The 16650-nt window shown below is 44.7% G+C and overlaps 1 protein-coding gene and 1 pseudogene across 1 annotated transcript in view; both read right to left on the bottom strand.

Annotated features, from left to right (window-relative positions):
- Positions 1–16650, bottom strand: part of LOC135268679 (zinc finger protein 169-like) — a 69643-nt gene that overhangs the window by 44571 nt on the left and 8422 nt on the right. The window lies entirely within an intron of this gene.
- Positions 8160–9428, bottom strand: LOC105724690 (rho GTPase-activating protein 10-like; annotated as a pseudogene).

Raw genomic sequence — 16650 nt, 5'->3', positions numbered from 1 at the left:
GTGTGAGCTACCATGTCTGGTCTCAGGATTAACCCTTTATTAGAGAAATATGGTGATTTGGAATATGTTGATAAGGATTTTTTGCAGTCATTTGTCTTTGATGTTATGGTACACTTTGTCCATGCAAACGATTTTTGGTATCTGTAGTTTTTATTTATTAATCCTGTATTGGCTCTGGATTCAGAAGTAGAAAGCCTCTCCCTATATTAGGTTAAAGATTATTTCATCCATATTTTCTTCTAACATTTAAATTTTTTTTTTCACATTGAAATCTCTAATCCGTTAGAAATTCTCGTGTATGATGAGAGGAATGGAATTTTACTATTTTCCATATGGCTAGTCAATGTCCCATTTATTAAAAAAGTATTTGCCACAGTCATTTGATATTCCACCTTTCTCATCAGCATTTTTAAATGCATTCTGCTCTTTTATTTATGTTACTTTGATCTATTCATGTGCCAGTACCATGCTGTTTAAATTATAAAGGCAGCATAGATTTTTTTTTTTTTTCTTTTTTTTTGAGACAGAGTCTCTCTCTGTCACCCAGGCTGGAGTGTAGTGGCATGATCTTGGCTCACTGCAACCTCCACCTCCTGGGTTCAAACTATTCTCCTGCCTCAGCTTCCCAAGTAGCTGGGACTATAGGCACATGCCAACAAGCCTGGATAATTTTTTGTATTTTTAGTAGAGACGGGTGTCACCATGTTAGCCAGGATAGTCTCCATCTCCTGACCTCGTGATCCACCCCCCTCTGCCTCCCAAAGTGCTGGGATTACTGGTGGGAGCCACTGTGCCCGGCCCACATAGATTTCTTATTTCCATAAAACACGAATATTCATTTCTGGTGTGGTTTTCTATTAATACAATCAAAAGTATTCTTTTCCCCTGCTCTCATCATCATTTTTATCTAAAAGAGAGGTTTCAGGTGTATCTAGCAGAGACATTATTTAAAAAAAAAAAATTTCAGATTGATTGATTGAGATGGAGTTTTGCTCTTGTCGCCCAGGCTGGAGTGCAATGGCATCATCTCAGCTCACTGCAACCTCCACCTCCCAGGTTCAAGTGATTCTCCTCCCTCAGCTTCCTGAGTAGCTGGGATTACAGGTGCCCACCACCACGCCTGGCTAATTTTTGTATTTTTAGTAGAGACAGGGTTTCACCATCTTGGCCAGGCTGATCTTGAACTCCTGACCTCGTGATCCACCTGCCTCGGCCTCCCAAAGTGCTGGGATTACAGGTGTGAGCCACTGCACCCAGCTTCTTCTAACATTTTCTGCATCATTCTTCCTGCAGTCACCACCACAGCTCTCAGTATATGCTCACCTCGCCATTCTTTGCCCACTGGTGTTAAGATGCTACTGGCATTTGCTGCCTCTTCAACAGCCGAGCTTCTCATGAACAGCTCCTTCCTCATCTTCCCTCCCTGAGCAGGTCCTTGGCAACCTTAATTTCTCCATTGTGATTTTAAGTTATGCACCCAGCAACTAGAGATAATGGCACCCTCTGAAGCTACACTTTGTAAGGGAGGCGCCTGCCCTCCTCTCTGGCTTTCCCCCTCTCAGGTGACAGACACAGAGGCTCCTCAGACTCCAGGAGCCCATAAGGAAGCTGCAAAGGGCATAGGAAGTACACTGGAGGTCTCCAAAGAAGTTTTGTTGAGCCTCGATTTGTGGGGTGGTGCAGGTCATGCAGGTGCAGTCCGGAGAGGTTTGAGCAGGTGTAGCCATATATTCTCACCCTGACAGGACACAGAGCATTGAGGGAAGGGACAGTGCTGGCTGCAATACCAGCTGCAGCCTAGGGAAGTGGGAAGGAGCTTTGGATTGACTGAGTAGAGGCAGAGATTTAAGAGAGGAGGGCGGGAGAGGACCGACGTGCCCAGCTCTGGAGGCAGGCTCTCTGGGACATTTTCAATACTCTTCGGTTTTCTTTGAAAAGAAAAAAGGCCCAGATCCCAGGCACTAGCCCATTCATCTTCCATGGAGTATTCATTCAGCTGAATTCTGGAAGAGATTTCTACACCAGTGGCATTCTGTAGTGAGTTCTAGGCTGGAATTCAAACCCAGGTCTACCTCTTCCCAAAACAAGTTCTTTTCTCATTTCCAAGAGACCAGGCAAATTCTGAGCACAGTAGAAAAGAAATCACTTCCCAGGGCCGGGCATGGTGGCTCACACCTGTAATCCCAGCACTTTGGGAGGCTGAGGTGGGCAGATCACCTGAGGTCAGGAGTTCAAGACCAGCCTGACCAACGTGGAGAAACCCTGTCTCTACTAAAAAAATTAGCCAGGCATGGTGGCACATGCTTGTAATCACAGCTAGTCGGGAGGCTGAGGCAGGAGAATCACTTGAACCCGGGAGACGGAGGTTGTGGTGAGCCAAGATCGCACTATTGTACTCCAGCCTGGGCAAAAAGAGTGAAACTCCATCTCAAAAAATAAAAAGACACAGTGAGACCTGGTCCTTCATTCTCCGCACTCCGCTGGCATATCCAACTGTACAGTCATCAACTGCGAGCATTTGTCTTCCCTCTGGACTGAGTTACTGTGGAAGACAGAGTAGGTCCTAACCAAAACTCAGTGAACTAACTGAAAGAACACAGGTTCCAGTTTCACCTGGTGGAGTTTGTAATGGCTTTCACGACAGATGTTGGTAACAGGCCGCAGCAGTGCCAGCCTGGAAGTATTATCTTGCAAGGTTTTTACAGTCACTTCCTTCTCCGGGTCTTGTCAGCCTTCCCCAGGGTGGAATGTGAGTCCTTTCCTCCTCCTGGATGGTGTTTTGGTGACCAGGAAGGGACATATTTCAACCTTCCCCAAAGATGAGGTGGCATTTGGTCTCAGGAATTTGCCACAAACTCATGTCATCTCTGTGTCTTAGGACATTTATTTGAAGGGCAGGGGAACAAATGGATTGCAGAGAAATATCCTGGCTGAAAATATCCTGGAAAAGTTTAAGGAGGTACTTGAGACACTTCACACTGAGGAGCAAACCCAGCTCAAATGTGTGAAAAGCATGGAGAAATCATGAATCTGGTATTAAATTATACTTTTTAAAGTTTTATTTTTGCCTAGCAGCCCAATCTGTCAAATGACTCAGCAACCCTACATAGTTGAAACCAGATGTTTACTCAAGAGTACAGTAGAGGATTACTTTCCAAATCCACAAACCAATGCTGACTTTATTCTTGATTCCTAACGTGGAGCCCAGGGACGAATATGTGTGCATGTGTGTGTGTGTGCATGTGTGCATGTGCACACATGCAGTATTTATCCCTGCAGCCCACAGTGGGGTTGAAGGGGTCAAATGTAGTCAGGGCTCAAACAGCAACATTGATTTATGAGATTTATGAGACTCCAGCCACCCTCAGTCATCTTGGAGAGAGGGTGGGGTAAGATGAGACGGGTGAACTGGCTATTCCTTCTGTTGCTCTCTAAATGGCTGCTGAGGAGTGACTCCTTTGGAGAGCTGAATGTAATTCTGGTGTTTGGATGCTCAGCACACGTTTTCCACACAGTGTGCCATATGAACCCTTAGTTGTTTCTGTGCAATGCTCTGTACAATGTATGTTTCTACACACATATCTACAGTGTGACTTGTACAAATCTGTATGTGTTCTATGAGACACTCCACATTCTCTTGCTAAGGGATCTTCAAAGATAATTTTGAGGTAAGTTTCCCTTTTGGCACTGACTTTAGGATGGATCCTTCTGTCAGATGGGACACCCCGTAAAAAGGCTTTAATTCTTTGCTACTAACAAAACAGATTTACAACCTTTAGCCTGCTTAACTCCCTGAGCAACCCCAGAAGGGAAGGAGAAGGCACAGTTTTCATGTTTTTTTGTTTTTGTTTTGTTGAGATGGAGTCTTGCGCTGTTGCCCAGGCTGGAGTCCAATGCCTAATCTTGGCTCACTGCAACCTCTGCCTCCTGGGTTCAAATGATTCTCCTGCTTCAGCCCCCCGAGTAGCTGGGATTACAGGCGCCCACCACCACATCCAGCTAATTTTTGTATATTTAGTAGAAACGGGGTTTTGCCATGTTGGCCAGGCTGGTCTACGAACTCTTGACCTCGTGATCCGCCCACCTCAGCCTCCCAAAGTGCTGGCATTACAGGCATCAGCCACCGCGCCAGTAGCATCAGCCACCAGGCTTAGGGGCCTCATCTAGGTTGCTTTGTCTTTGCTAATTATCAGGTGTAAACTAAATTGACAATTTACTAGGAACAAGTCAAAAGTATTCATGAGTCTTCATAATTTTGCTGCAATGTGAAACTCTGAAGCTAACTCCCAAAGCGGAGATGTGGCTCTGAAAGAGGGTCTCCTAGCTCTGAATCAGGTCCATCCTGGTGGGGTAGGGTCTCTGAGATCCTCTACCTTCAGCCCACCCCCTGGGCCACTCCTCTCTTCCTTGCAGCTCACACTTCTGCCGAGATCAGTAATATTGCTTGGGACAGGCTAGGTCAAGTCCCTGAGGTGCAATTACGTATTTCTCTTTAGACTATGCCTTGGTTTAGTTTTTCACAAATTCGCTGTTTCTGCCTGGTCTTCAGCAGTCACCTCCATAGTGTTCACTCAGAACCTGCCCCTGAGCTGAATAAGGAAGGGAAGGAAGCAGAGGAAGCAGGCAGGGGAACGGCTCCTCTTTGATCCCTTCCATCTAGAAATGTGCTGAGCTTTATTTTGAGTCCCGTAAAGGGGATCCACTTTGTTTATGGAGGTCCTTGTAATATTATCAATAGCTACCACGTGTTTAATGTCATCCAGGTGTCAGGCACTACTCCAGGCATCTTACGTGCATTGCCCTACTTAATTCTGATGACAATCCTAAGATGCCGGTGGTATGCCAACATGGGAAAAGCTCTGGCCTTAGACTCAGAAGGACCTTGTCTTCTAATCTCAGTGCTGTCCCTTCCTGGCAAGTTACTTAGAGCCTTCTGAGCTTCCTCTCCGATAAAACTGTACTATCTAGGCTGGGTATAGTAGCTCACACCTGTAATCCCAGAACCTTGGGAGGCTAAGGCGGGCAAATCACTTTAGGCCAGGAGTTGGAGACCACCCTGGCCAACATGGCAAAACCCTGTCTCTACTAAAAATACAAAAAATGAGTCCCAGCTGCTTGGGAGGCTGAGGCAGGAGAATTGCTTGAACCCAGGAGGTGCAGGTTGCAGTGAGCTGAGATTGCACTCCTGTACTCTAGCCTGGTGACAAAGGAAAACCCTGTCTCAAAATAAACAGCAAAACAAAACAAAACCATACTATCTAAAGCAAAGGATGGTTGTGTGAGGATTCTGTGAAATAACAACATGCACTTACTAAATCACCACCAGACCATCCTAGTACTATCATCACCTCTGTCATACACATACCAGGGTGTCCTGTGCAACTGACTTTTATTTTTATTTATTTTATTTTATTTTATTTTTTTGAGATGGAGTCTCACTCTGTCGCCTAGGCTGGAGTACAATGGCATGATCTTGGCTCACTGCAACCTCCACCTCCTGGGTTCAAGTGGTGGTCTTCCTGCCTCAGCCTCCTGAGTAGCTGGGACTACAGTCATATGCCACCACACCCAGCTAGCTAATTTTTGTATTTTTAGTAGAGACAGGGTTTCACCATATTGGCCAGGCTGGTCTCAAACTCCTGACCTTGTGAGCTGCCCACCTCTGCCTCCCAAAGTGCTGGGATTACAGGTGTGAGTCACCAGCCTGGCCTTTGCAACTGCCTTTTAATACCTGCTTCACACATTCACAATATCATTAGCCTGGGAAGGGCAGGTCTCTAGCATATAGGGTTGGAAAAGGAAGGAAAGAAAGTTTCACTGGCTTTTCTCAACCAGATGTGCCTAAGTGACGAAGAGCCAATATGCAGGATATTCAAGCTCTTTGGGGACCACAGTTCTCACCAGATGGCCAAGATTGCTGATGCATTCACAAAGAGGAAAACTAGCTTTGCTGAAGACATTCAGCAGGTGCGTTGGAAATCTGAGAGCACAGCCCAGGAAATGGAGGTACAGCTTGAATGATTCCTCTCCTGTCCCCGCCTTAACAGGAAGACAATGTTTGGTTCTGGTTTCAACAGTTTTCTCTTCAGAGTACTAGGCCAGCAAAGGTAGTGTTTAAATGCAACGGAGAAATCATACATTGCATTCTCTAGAGACAGGTGCCCCTTGAGTCTGTCCTGAAGAATGCCAAGTTTTGAAATGCACACCTTAAGAACTGGGTCAGTCCTGATTGCTTTCAAGACTTCAAAAAATAAAAAGTTAATAGCCAATTAATTTACCTTCCCTGAGCTCAGGAAATGGAGCTAAGAGTCTAGGGAGACCAAAGCAGTTAGAGTACATAGGACAGAGTTCAGAGAAGAAATGGTTACACAAAGAGAGAGCCTAAAGACCTGTCCAGGGTCTTCCTTGAATATTCAGCAGTGAACTGATCAGCACATATCTGTGAAGACACTACCAAAGGTCTGAAAAGAAAACATAAAAATATTGACAGAAGAACACCTGTTGCTTGCACAGGACAGGGAACAATGCCTGTTCCCACTGATGAGACTGGAAAAATTCATACATCATGGAACATTGGGAAGAGTACTCGGAAGGTCTTGCCTCTGAGTAGTGGGGAATAATTAGCCCTAGATTGACCACTGCTTTGGACCCACCTAAAAAATAATAAAAGCAAGACCTGAAAAGATCAAACTCTTTCCAAGTACCTCAACTGCATCCCATAACAAAAGCGAAGATTTATAGGAATACAAAAATACCTAGCACCCAAAAAAGTAAAATTCGCAATGTCTGGCATCCAATCAAAGATTATCAGGCAAGGCAAAGAAGCAGGAAAACATGGTCTATGATGAGGACAATAATCACACAATCAAAATCAAATCAGAACTGAGACAGATGTTAGAATTACTAGACAAAGACACTAAAAGTTATTATCATTGTATTCCATATTTCAGAGAGAAAGTATAAAAATATTCAAACTAGAGCTACATCTACCATGTACTCAAACAAAAATTAAAAATTTTTTAAATTTAAAAAGAATTTCCTTGTGGGAAAATTGTGAGGGAGGTCTGTAACTGTATTATCTTTGTACTTATATAGGAATAAAATGGGAGGCAGGTTGCCTGACACAGTTCCCAACTTGACTTTTTCCTTTGACTTAGTAATCTTGCACATCAAGATTTATCTTCCTGCTGGGCGCGGTGGCTCACGCCTGTAATCCCAGCACTTTGGGAGGCCGAGGCGGGTGGATCACGAGGTCAAGATATCGAGACCATCCTGGTCAACACGGTGAAACCCCGTCTCTAATAAAAATACAAAAAATTAGCTGGGCATGGTGGCGCGTGCCTGTAATCCCAGCTACTCAGGAGGCTGAGGCAGGAGAATTGCCTGAACCCAGGAGGCAGAGGTTGTGGTGAGCCGAGATCGCGCCACTGCACTCCAGTCTGGGTAACGAGCGAAACTCCGTCTCAAAAAAAAAAAAAAAAAAAGATTTATCTTCTTTTCACAAGAGGTATACATTGTTCATGTGTAGGAAGACTCAATATTGTTGAGCTGTCAATGCTCTCCAAATTGTTCTGTAGATTTAATCCAATTATTAATCCAATTGTTATTAATCTCAGCAAACTTTTGTTTAATTAACAAGGTGATTCCAAAGCTTAGATAAAAAGGCAAGGATTCTAGAGTAGTGAAAACAATTTTGAAAAAGAACAAAGTTCAAGGGCTAACACTACCTGATTTGAAGAATTATGATAGCCAGGCATGGTGCCTCTCACCTGTAATCCCAGCACTTTGAGAGACTGAGGCTAGAAGATTGCTTAAAGCCAGGATTTCAAGACCAGCATGGGCAACAAAGCAAGACCTTGTCTCTACAAAAAATTAAAATAAAATTAGCCAGGTGAGGTGGTGTATACCTGTAGTCCCAGCCACCCACTTGGGAGGCTAAGACAGAAGGATCGCTTGAGCCTAGGAGTTTGAGGCTGCAGCAAGCTGTGACTGTACCACTGCACTCCAGCCTGGGCCACAGAGTGAGACCCCTCTGAAAAAAAGATTTTTTTTTTTTTTTTTAACAAATTCTGCCCTGCATTTTATTATGAGAAGGGGAAACTGCTGAAGCCAAAAAAAAAAAAAAAAAAGTTTTTAAAGTTATAAAAATGTAATCAGTTTCTCATAGGGTTTCTGGGGAAAAAAATATAAAGTATAAATCTATGACTCATTTTTTTCCAGAGATGATAAAAGTACGTTGCCTAATTTTACTCAAGGTAGTCTTTATAATAACTTCTTCCCTCTGTCCACCAAAAAAAGTTTCAAATAGAGCACATGAGCAGTGACAGTCAAAAGATTATATGTCCCAATAAAAGTGAATTCAAGCAATTAATCATTAGAGAACTGTTGCTTCCACCGATCAGCAGCTTCTACGTCAAAACAAAACCATCTGTCAGTGGAGTCAGTATGCCTCTTGGTACATTCTTTCAAAGAGAACACCTCTCCATCCCCAAGTTTCCCTCCAGATCTGTGCTCAAATGGGATCATGCTGAACTTCTTCGCTGCTTTTTGATACATGCAATAATGTTTGACTCAACTGGAACCAAACGGAGCAGGCCTTTTTTCCTGGACATACAGGTAGCCTTCCGGTATAAACTGACTTGCTCGTTTGTGGTCCTTGGGATTCTGCCTGATTTTGTTCATAAGCTCTTCCACTTCTGACCTTGTGCCTTCAAATCGATTCCATGTATTCTGAATGTTGATCTGTAGTTCCATTTTGTAGTGATTGAAGTCTTTGGCAAGTTCATGGCCCTGATGATAGAAGGTAAACATCCCCTGAAAAAATGACAGCATAGGTTCCACAAACTCAAACTTCTTTCTTTCTTGGATTTCCTGCAGCTTACACACATATTCGAGAGAGAGTTCATAGAAGTGTTGCTGGTTTTGCTCCACTTGGATATCTGCCTCTTGTAAATGTGAGTCTTTCTTTTTTGCTGATAAATTCAAATATTTATCAATTAGACTATAATTCTTTTCTGTCTCTTCGTCAAACTTCTTTTTTTCTTCCTTTACAGCTCCAAGTTGCTCTTTTCTGAATTTTTCCAAGGGTTTAATCAGGGTTTCAGTTACACTTAATGCCATAATTTCTCTCTGTTCTTCCAGATTCTTCAAAAAATTTGAAAATTCACGTAAGGAAGCATCTATGCATTGTTCATCATCTCTCAGCATCACCAATAAACTCAAACTTGAAGTCTCTTGAGTGAATGAGCAAACTTCCGCTGGGCCACTGACAAACTTTTGGTAGCAGCGATGAGGTTCTTCCCGTCCTTGATGAGCTCTTTGATGAACTCGTTGGTCCGCTGGAGTTCCGCTTCGTGAGCGCGGATCCTCTCCCGGAACCACGGGCTGCCGAGGTAGCAGTCGCTGAACTCCAGGGGCTGCAGCCCCATGACGGCAGCGGTGCTGGCGCAGTGCGCTCGCCGCGCGCTACTGCCCGAGCCGGGCTCCGAGGCCGCTGCCAGGTGCGGCGCCGCGCGTTCGGGGAGCCCGCAGGAATTAGCAGGCCTGGGCGTGCGGCAACTGAGGCGCGGACAAGTCCCACAGAGTCGAGTCCTGACAGCGCGAGCCACGGCGCCCCAATCCCGGCAGCCCCCGCCAAGCCCTGAGCCCCCGCGGCCCCGCGCCGCAGACACTCCCCGAGGCGCCGCACGGCCCGGCCCGCATTCCCGTTCTAAAAAAAAAAGATTTGGCCGGGCGCGGTGGCTCAAGCCTGTAATCCCAGTACTTTGGGAGGCCGAGGCGGGTGGATCACGAGGTCAAGAGATCGAGACCATCCTGGTCAACATGGTGAAACCCCGTCTCTACTAAAAATACAAAAAATTAGCTGGGCACAGTGGTGCGTGCCTGTAATCCCAGCTACTCAGGAGGCTGAGGCAGGAGAATTGCCTGAACCCAGGAGGCGGAGGTTGCGGTGAGCCGAGATCGCGCCATTGCGCTCCAGCCTGGGTAATGAGCGAAACTCCGTCTAAAAAAAAAAAAAAAAAAAAAAAGATTTTGGGGCCGGGCGCGGTGGCTCACGCCTGTAATCCCAGCACTTTGGGAGGCCGAGGCGGGTGGATCACGAGGTCAAGAGATCGAGACCATCCTGGTCAACATGGTGAAACCCCGTCTCTACTAAAAAATACAAAAAATTAGCTGGGCATGGTGGCGTGTGCCTGTAATCCCAGCTACTCAGGAGGCTACTCAGGAGGCTGAGGCAGGAGAATTGCCTGAACCCAGGAGGCAGAGGTTGCGGTGAGCCGAGATCGCGCCATTGCACTCCAGCCTGGGTAACAAGAGCGAAACTCCGTTTCAAAAAAAAAAAATAAATTTTTTTTTTAGTAAAAAATAAAAAGTATTATTTTAAAGCTATAACCATCAAAACAAAGTAATGTTGGCATCAGGATACACAAATAGAACAGTGGAAAATAGTAAAGAGTTTGGAAATAAACCCATAAATCTGAGTTTTTACAAAGCTACAAAAGCAATGCAGTGGAGAAAGGATGGTCTTTTCAGTGACTATCCAAATAACAAAACTTTTTTTTAAAAAAAAAGGAAAGAAAGGAAGGAAGGAAAGAAAAGAACCTGCATTCATCCTTAACACTATATGTAATAGATCTCTTGATAGATCATAGATTTATATACAACACCTAAAAACTATAAAACACATAGAAGAAAACATGGTAGAAAAATATTTGCAAAGCACATATCTGATAAAAGGTAAAGAATATAAAGAACTCTCAAAACCCAACAATAAGAAAAAAACACAAAAAAATGGGCAAAGTATTTGCATACTCTTCACCAAAGAAGCTACATGGATGAAAAATAAACATATGCAAAGGCTGTATTAAGGAAATGCAAATAAAACCACAGCAAAATAGCGCTACACACCTACTGCAAAGGATAAAGCATACCAAGTGTTGAGGAGGATGTGGAGGAACTGGAACTGATATCGGAAATGGTACAGACACTTTGAGACAGGCTGGCAAAATTTTTAAAAGTTAAATATATGATCCAGTTATTCCATTCCTAGGTTTCAAAGTACATTAGACTAGGAAATGGATATGCATACAAAGACTTGTGCACAAATGTTCAAAGTAACTTTCTGAACTAATAGGCATGAACTGAAGAAAACCCAGATGTACAGATGAATGGATAAACAAATTGATACACACAAGAACCCGTGAATGGAACTGAAAACTGCTGAGTGAAAGAAGCAAGACAAAAAAAGAGCAATATTCTGTTTATATAAAATTTTAGAAAATACAAACTAATGTTCAATTAGAGAAAGAAGGTCGGGATTGCTTGGAGAGGGAAGGTAAGAAGTGGGTGGAAGGAAGGCATGAGGAAACTTTTGGGAGTGATAGACATTTTCGTGATATTGCTTGCAATGGTGGTTTCCAAATACCAAATAACTTTCAAAACTTATCAAATTATACACTTCTTGGTTCATAAATTACACTTAATAAAACTATTTTAAAAATTTAGAGGATATTAAAAAACGGAGCTTACTGAACACTAGCAAGCATACGGCATTATCAGAAAACAAATGTATACTTTCCTCATTCATTTATTTATTTGTCTGCAGCTCTTGGATGCCTGTCAGGTGCTAAGCCCTGTGATGGTGACTGCGTGCACAAGAGAGAGCAAGACAAAGCTCCAGCTCAGTGAATTTGATGTCCCCTGTTGTTCACAAATGCTTTCATTTGACCTGTAGATATTTGTCAACCATTAGTATCTTGGTTCTAATGAAGGAGTAAGAACATTTTAAGCTGAAATTATTCTTTTTTTTTTTTTTTTTTTTTATTGAGATGGAGTCTCACTCTGTCACTCAGGTTTGAGTGCCGTAGCATGATCTTGGCTCACTGCAACCTCTGCCTCCCGGGTTCAACTGGTCCTCTCACCTCAGCCTCCCTAGTAGCTGGGATTACAGGCACACACCACTACATCCGGCTAATTTTTGTATTTTTAGTACAGACGGGCTTTCACCATGTTGGTCAGGCTGGTCTTGAATTCCTGACCTCAAGTGATCTGCCAGCCTCAGCTTCCCAAAGTGCTGGGATTACAGGCATGAGCCACCCTGCCTGGCCCCATTTTAAGCTGAAATTCAATGGTGGTGAAGAACAAAATTAATACTTTTGAGAAATGCCCTTGCAATGGTGCACTCTGAATTGGAGGGCTCTCTTCCGGACCCTAGCGATCTCAGCCTAATGGCTCACTGAGTGGTACTGAAGAAAACCATAACTCTATGTGCTGGGAATCCAAGTGTATTTTAAATGAGAAGCAGGGCCGGGGGAAATAAACAAGCTTGTTCTTGTGTGAACTTCTCCATGGGAGTTGTCCTGTTCAAAAATAAATGTACTGTACCATCTATTCCTTATCATAAAAACAGAAATTTGAATGACTCATTCAAGCTAATAAATAATGTATAATCTCTTTTAAATCTTTTTCATATTTGTGGCTCTGTTCTCTATAGAAAGCCCTACGATATTTATCAGAAAATAAATCATTTAACTTATCAGAAAACAGACCCTTTTACAAGTGTAAAATAATCCACAATTTGTAGCATTTTAATATTTCCTATATAGAAAAGAACTGTACATTTTCTTGGAAGCTGAAGTACAACCAAACTAGCATTAAAAATTCAAAAGAAATATTTTAAATTTTAAAGGACCCAACTGGGTGAAGGATTCAAATAAATCACGAAGATCTTTCCTTTCTTGACCCCATATGCCAACATCTCAGGAAACACTCAGTTCCAGATTATTCTGCATAGTCTGTGTTTAGTAACAATTTTCTGAACTCGAAGGAAGTAAAATGGCTACAACCTTCAGGAGCTCAACCCTTCCTGTCTCTCCCAACTTCTGCAGCTAACTTGGCCACTTCTTAATGTTCATTCTCCTCTATCGCATCTACAAATCTTGGTGTGTCCCACTGCTCAGCCCTCAGGCCTCTGTCTGTATTCTCTCCAAAAATAATCTCAAGTCCCTTATCTTTAAAAATCCCCTTGTGCTGATGACTCCCACAGCTAAATCTCCAACTCAGATCCCTGTCTTGAACCCCAGTCCCACACATACGACGCCTCCTTGAAACCCCTATAGGGGCCGAGCATGGTGGCTCATGCCTGTAATCTCAGCACTTTGGCAGGTGGATGCAGGCAGATCGCTTGAACCCTAGAGTTCAAGACTAGCCTGAGCAACATGGCAAAACCCCATTACTACAAAAAACACAAAAGTTAGCCAGGTGTAGTGGTGTAAGCCTGTAGTCCCAGCTACTCAGGATGCTGAGGTGGAAGGATCGCTTGAGCTAGGAAGGTTGAGGCTGCAGTAAGCTGTGATCGTGCCCCTGCACTCTAGCTTGGGTGACAAAGCGAGACACTTTGAGGAGGGGAGGGAAGGGGAGGAGAGGAGAGGGGAGGGCAGGAGAGGGGAGGGGAGGGGAGAGGAGAAAAGAAAGAAGAAAGAGAGAGAGAAATCTTGACGGGATGCCCTCAAGCATCTCAACCATAACATGCACAAAGAGAATTCTCAGTTCCTCACTACCCACCCCAAAATTGCTCCTCCTAATCTGCTGGGCTCCAGGCACCATGGCTCCCTAGGGTTCAGGATGACTGGCGCTATCATCACAGCACCCCCTCCTTACCAGTTGCATCTGTTACTGGCAGCAAATCCGGGCATGTCTGCAGCAACCTCAATTCTTGCCTCCTCAGCAGACAGAATTTGATGGAGGGGCATAAGGCAGAGGGAGAGACTGAGGCACGTTTTAGAGCAGAAGTGACAGTTTATTAAAAAGCCTTAGAGCAGGGATGAAAGAAATAAAGTACATTTGGAAGAGGGCCGGGCAGGCAACTTCAGAGCGCATTGTTTGACCTTTGACTTGGGGTTTTCTACACTGGCATACTTCTAAGGGGGTTGCCTCTTTTCTCCCAATTCTTACCATGAGGTGTGCCGCCCACATGTGCAGTGGCCCGCCAGTACTTGGGAGGGGTTCCATGCGCAGTGTATTTACTGGAGTTGTGAGCATGCTCACTTGAGGTGTTCTTCCCATACCAGAGTGTTCCTAGAAGGTCACATGCCAGTTACACTCCACCATTTTAACCCTTAGTGCACATGCTTGTGTCCACTCCCCTAACTCCTGAGATCTTATCGGGAGGCTGCTGATCACCAGTTTTAGATGTTTCTATCTATTGGGAGACTGCCTTTTGCTGGCACCAGTCATGACCAATTATTATTTTAGAGAGACAGCTTAATAACCACCTGACCATTACCTGATGGTTGCCTGATATTCCTGGTAGTGGTGGGGGTGCCTCTCCTGCCCTGCTCATGTCTGACTAGCTGCCCACTATAACACATCACACGGCTGCATGTCCTATCAATGCCAACTCGGACTCTTCCCATGTCTTCCCTTCTCCCATGACTCCTGCTCCCACCCTTGTCACCTCTGACGACTTTTGTGGCTCCCAATTGGCCTCCCAGTGCCCACCCTGTTCGTTTTCACAGCCAAGTGGTTGGGGAACATTGTAGATCATGCCATTCACTTGTTTAACATCTCAATTGGGAGGTGAGGGGAGTCTATACTACACTATTGTATATATTCATATATCTGGTTGCTAGCCCCCAGAACCTCTGTCATCTGGCCCCGTTGCCCTTTCCGCTCCCCAATGCACTCAGCCTGCTCAGTCTCTCAGCCTCCCCGGCCTCCTCACAGTGCCTCACACGTGACAAGTGGTTCCCATCACAGGGTCTGTGTCCTCGTGGTCCTACTGCCTAGATCTTTCCCTCTGATATTACTGCTGCCACCCACTGCAGCCTCTCTAACTTGGAGGCCTGCTCGAGTGTTCAGGCTTCTCCTCACTGGTCAACTGCCTGAGAGGCTTCCCAGATCTCTCCAAATAAACAGCCTCCTCCCCCAGCCCTCTGCCGCTATCCCCAGATCCTGCTGTAGCTTCCTTCCTCTTTCTTCAGAGCCTTCATCAGTATAATAATATTCTGTAGTATATTTAGAATATTTTTGTAGTTTTGTTGCCCTCAAGATTAAACAAGGTTAGTCTAGCAGGTCAAACAAGGCTGCGAAACGCACTGGGTGCTCAATGCCCATGGATAGAGGTTAGCAGGCATAGTATTTAACTGGCTGAATTGGCAATTGCAAAAACCTAGTTTTGGAAACTAATTCTGCAGGTTCACATAATTTCATAGTTTGCACATAATATTATAATATTTTTGTACTGCACTTTTTCTTCTTTTTTTTTTTTGAGATGGAGTCTCACTGTGTCACCCAGGCTGGAGTGCAGTGGCACGATCTCAGTTCACTGCAACCTCTGCCTCCTCGATTCAAGCGAGTCTCCCACATCAGCCTCCTGAGGAGCTGGGTGCCCACCACCACACCCAGCTAATTTTTGTATTTATGGTAGAGACAGGGTTTCACCATGTTGGCTAGGCTGGTCTCAAACTCCTGACCTCAAGTGATCCTCCCTCTCTGGCCTCCCAAAGTGCAATTTTGAACTATGATCCAACTCTCACCAAATAAAATCCCAGTGTACTTGCAAGACAGCATGATGCATCTAGAAGGGAAGAGTCAATTACCGGAGAGGGAGGAGGTATTAAGGAAGGGGTAAGAGATGGATTTGTTAAGTACCTATTCTGTGCCAGGCCCAGTGCCTGGGACTACATATTCATCATCGCATTTAGTTCTCTTCAGAACATAGGATCCCTTTCTTTTCTTTTTTTTTTTTTTTGAGACAGAGTCTCGCTCTCTCGCCTAGGCTAGAGTGCAATGGCACAATCTCGGCTTACTGCAACCTCTGCCTCCCAGGTTCAAGTGATTCTTTTGCCTCAGCCTCCTAGGTTCAAGTGATTCTTTTGCCTCAGCCTCCTGAGTAGCTGGGATTACAGGCACCTACAATCATGCCTGGCTAATTTTTGTACTTGTAGGAGGGGGTTTCACCATGTTGGCCAGGCTGGTCTCACAAACTCCTGACCTCAGGTGATCCACATGCCTCAGCCTCCCAAAGTGCTGGGATTACAGGCATGAGCCACTGCGCCTGGTCAAGATCCCTTTCTTAGAAGGCAGGAAACTGAGATCCAAGGCTACCTGGCTAGCAAGAGTCAAGATTCTCCTGGGTCTGTGTGGCTTCATTGGTGTGTTTCCCCTACTTTTTGCTGCCTCATCTGGAAACACCTGATCACAGGGTAATGCTGGTGCTGGGTTTTATTTATTTTTGAGGGAGGGTCCTGCTGTGTTGCCCAGGCTGAAGTGTAGTAGCATGATCATGGCTCACTGCAGCCTTGACCTCCTGGGCTCAAAGGATCCTCCCATTTCAGCCTCCCAAATAGCTGGGACTACAGGCATGTACCACCATGGTCAGCTAATTTTTGCATTTTTTGCAGAGATGAGGTTCTGCCATGTTGCCCAGGCACCTCAAACTCCTAAGCTTGGGTGATACCCCTGCCTTGGCTCCCAAAGTGTTGGGATTACAGGTGTGAGCCCCTGTGCACAGCCTGGTGCTAGGCTTTAGGGATGAACTGGAGACCACCAGTTACAGAGTATGAGATCTTGACTTTTTCTAGAAACATTAGAATGGTTGCATCTGAGATTTCATTTATTCCCCTCTAAAATATTCAGGTGATTTCTTCC

This window comes from Aotus nancymaae, unplaced genomic scaffold (assembly GCF_030222135.1).
Source record: "Aotus nancymaae isolate 86718 unplaced genomic scaffold, 86718_ANA_hifiasm-v0.15.2.pri h1tg000041l, whole genome shotgun sequence".
NCBI lineage: Eukaryota > Metazoa > Chordata > Mammalia > Primates > Aotidae > Aotus > Aotus nancymaae.
This window is presented reverse-complemented; position numbering and strand designations above follow the sequence as displayed.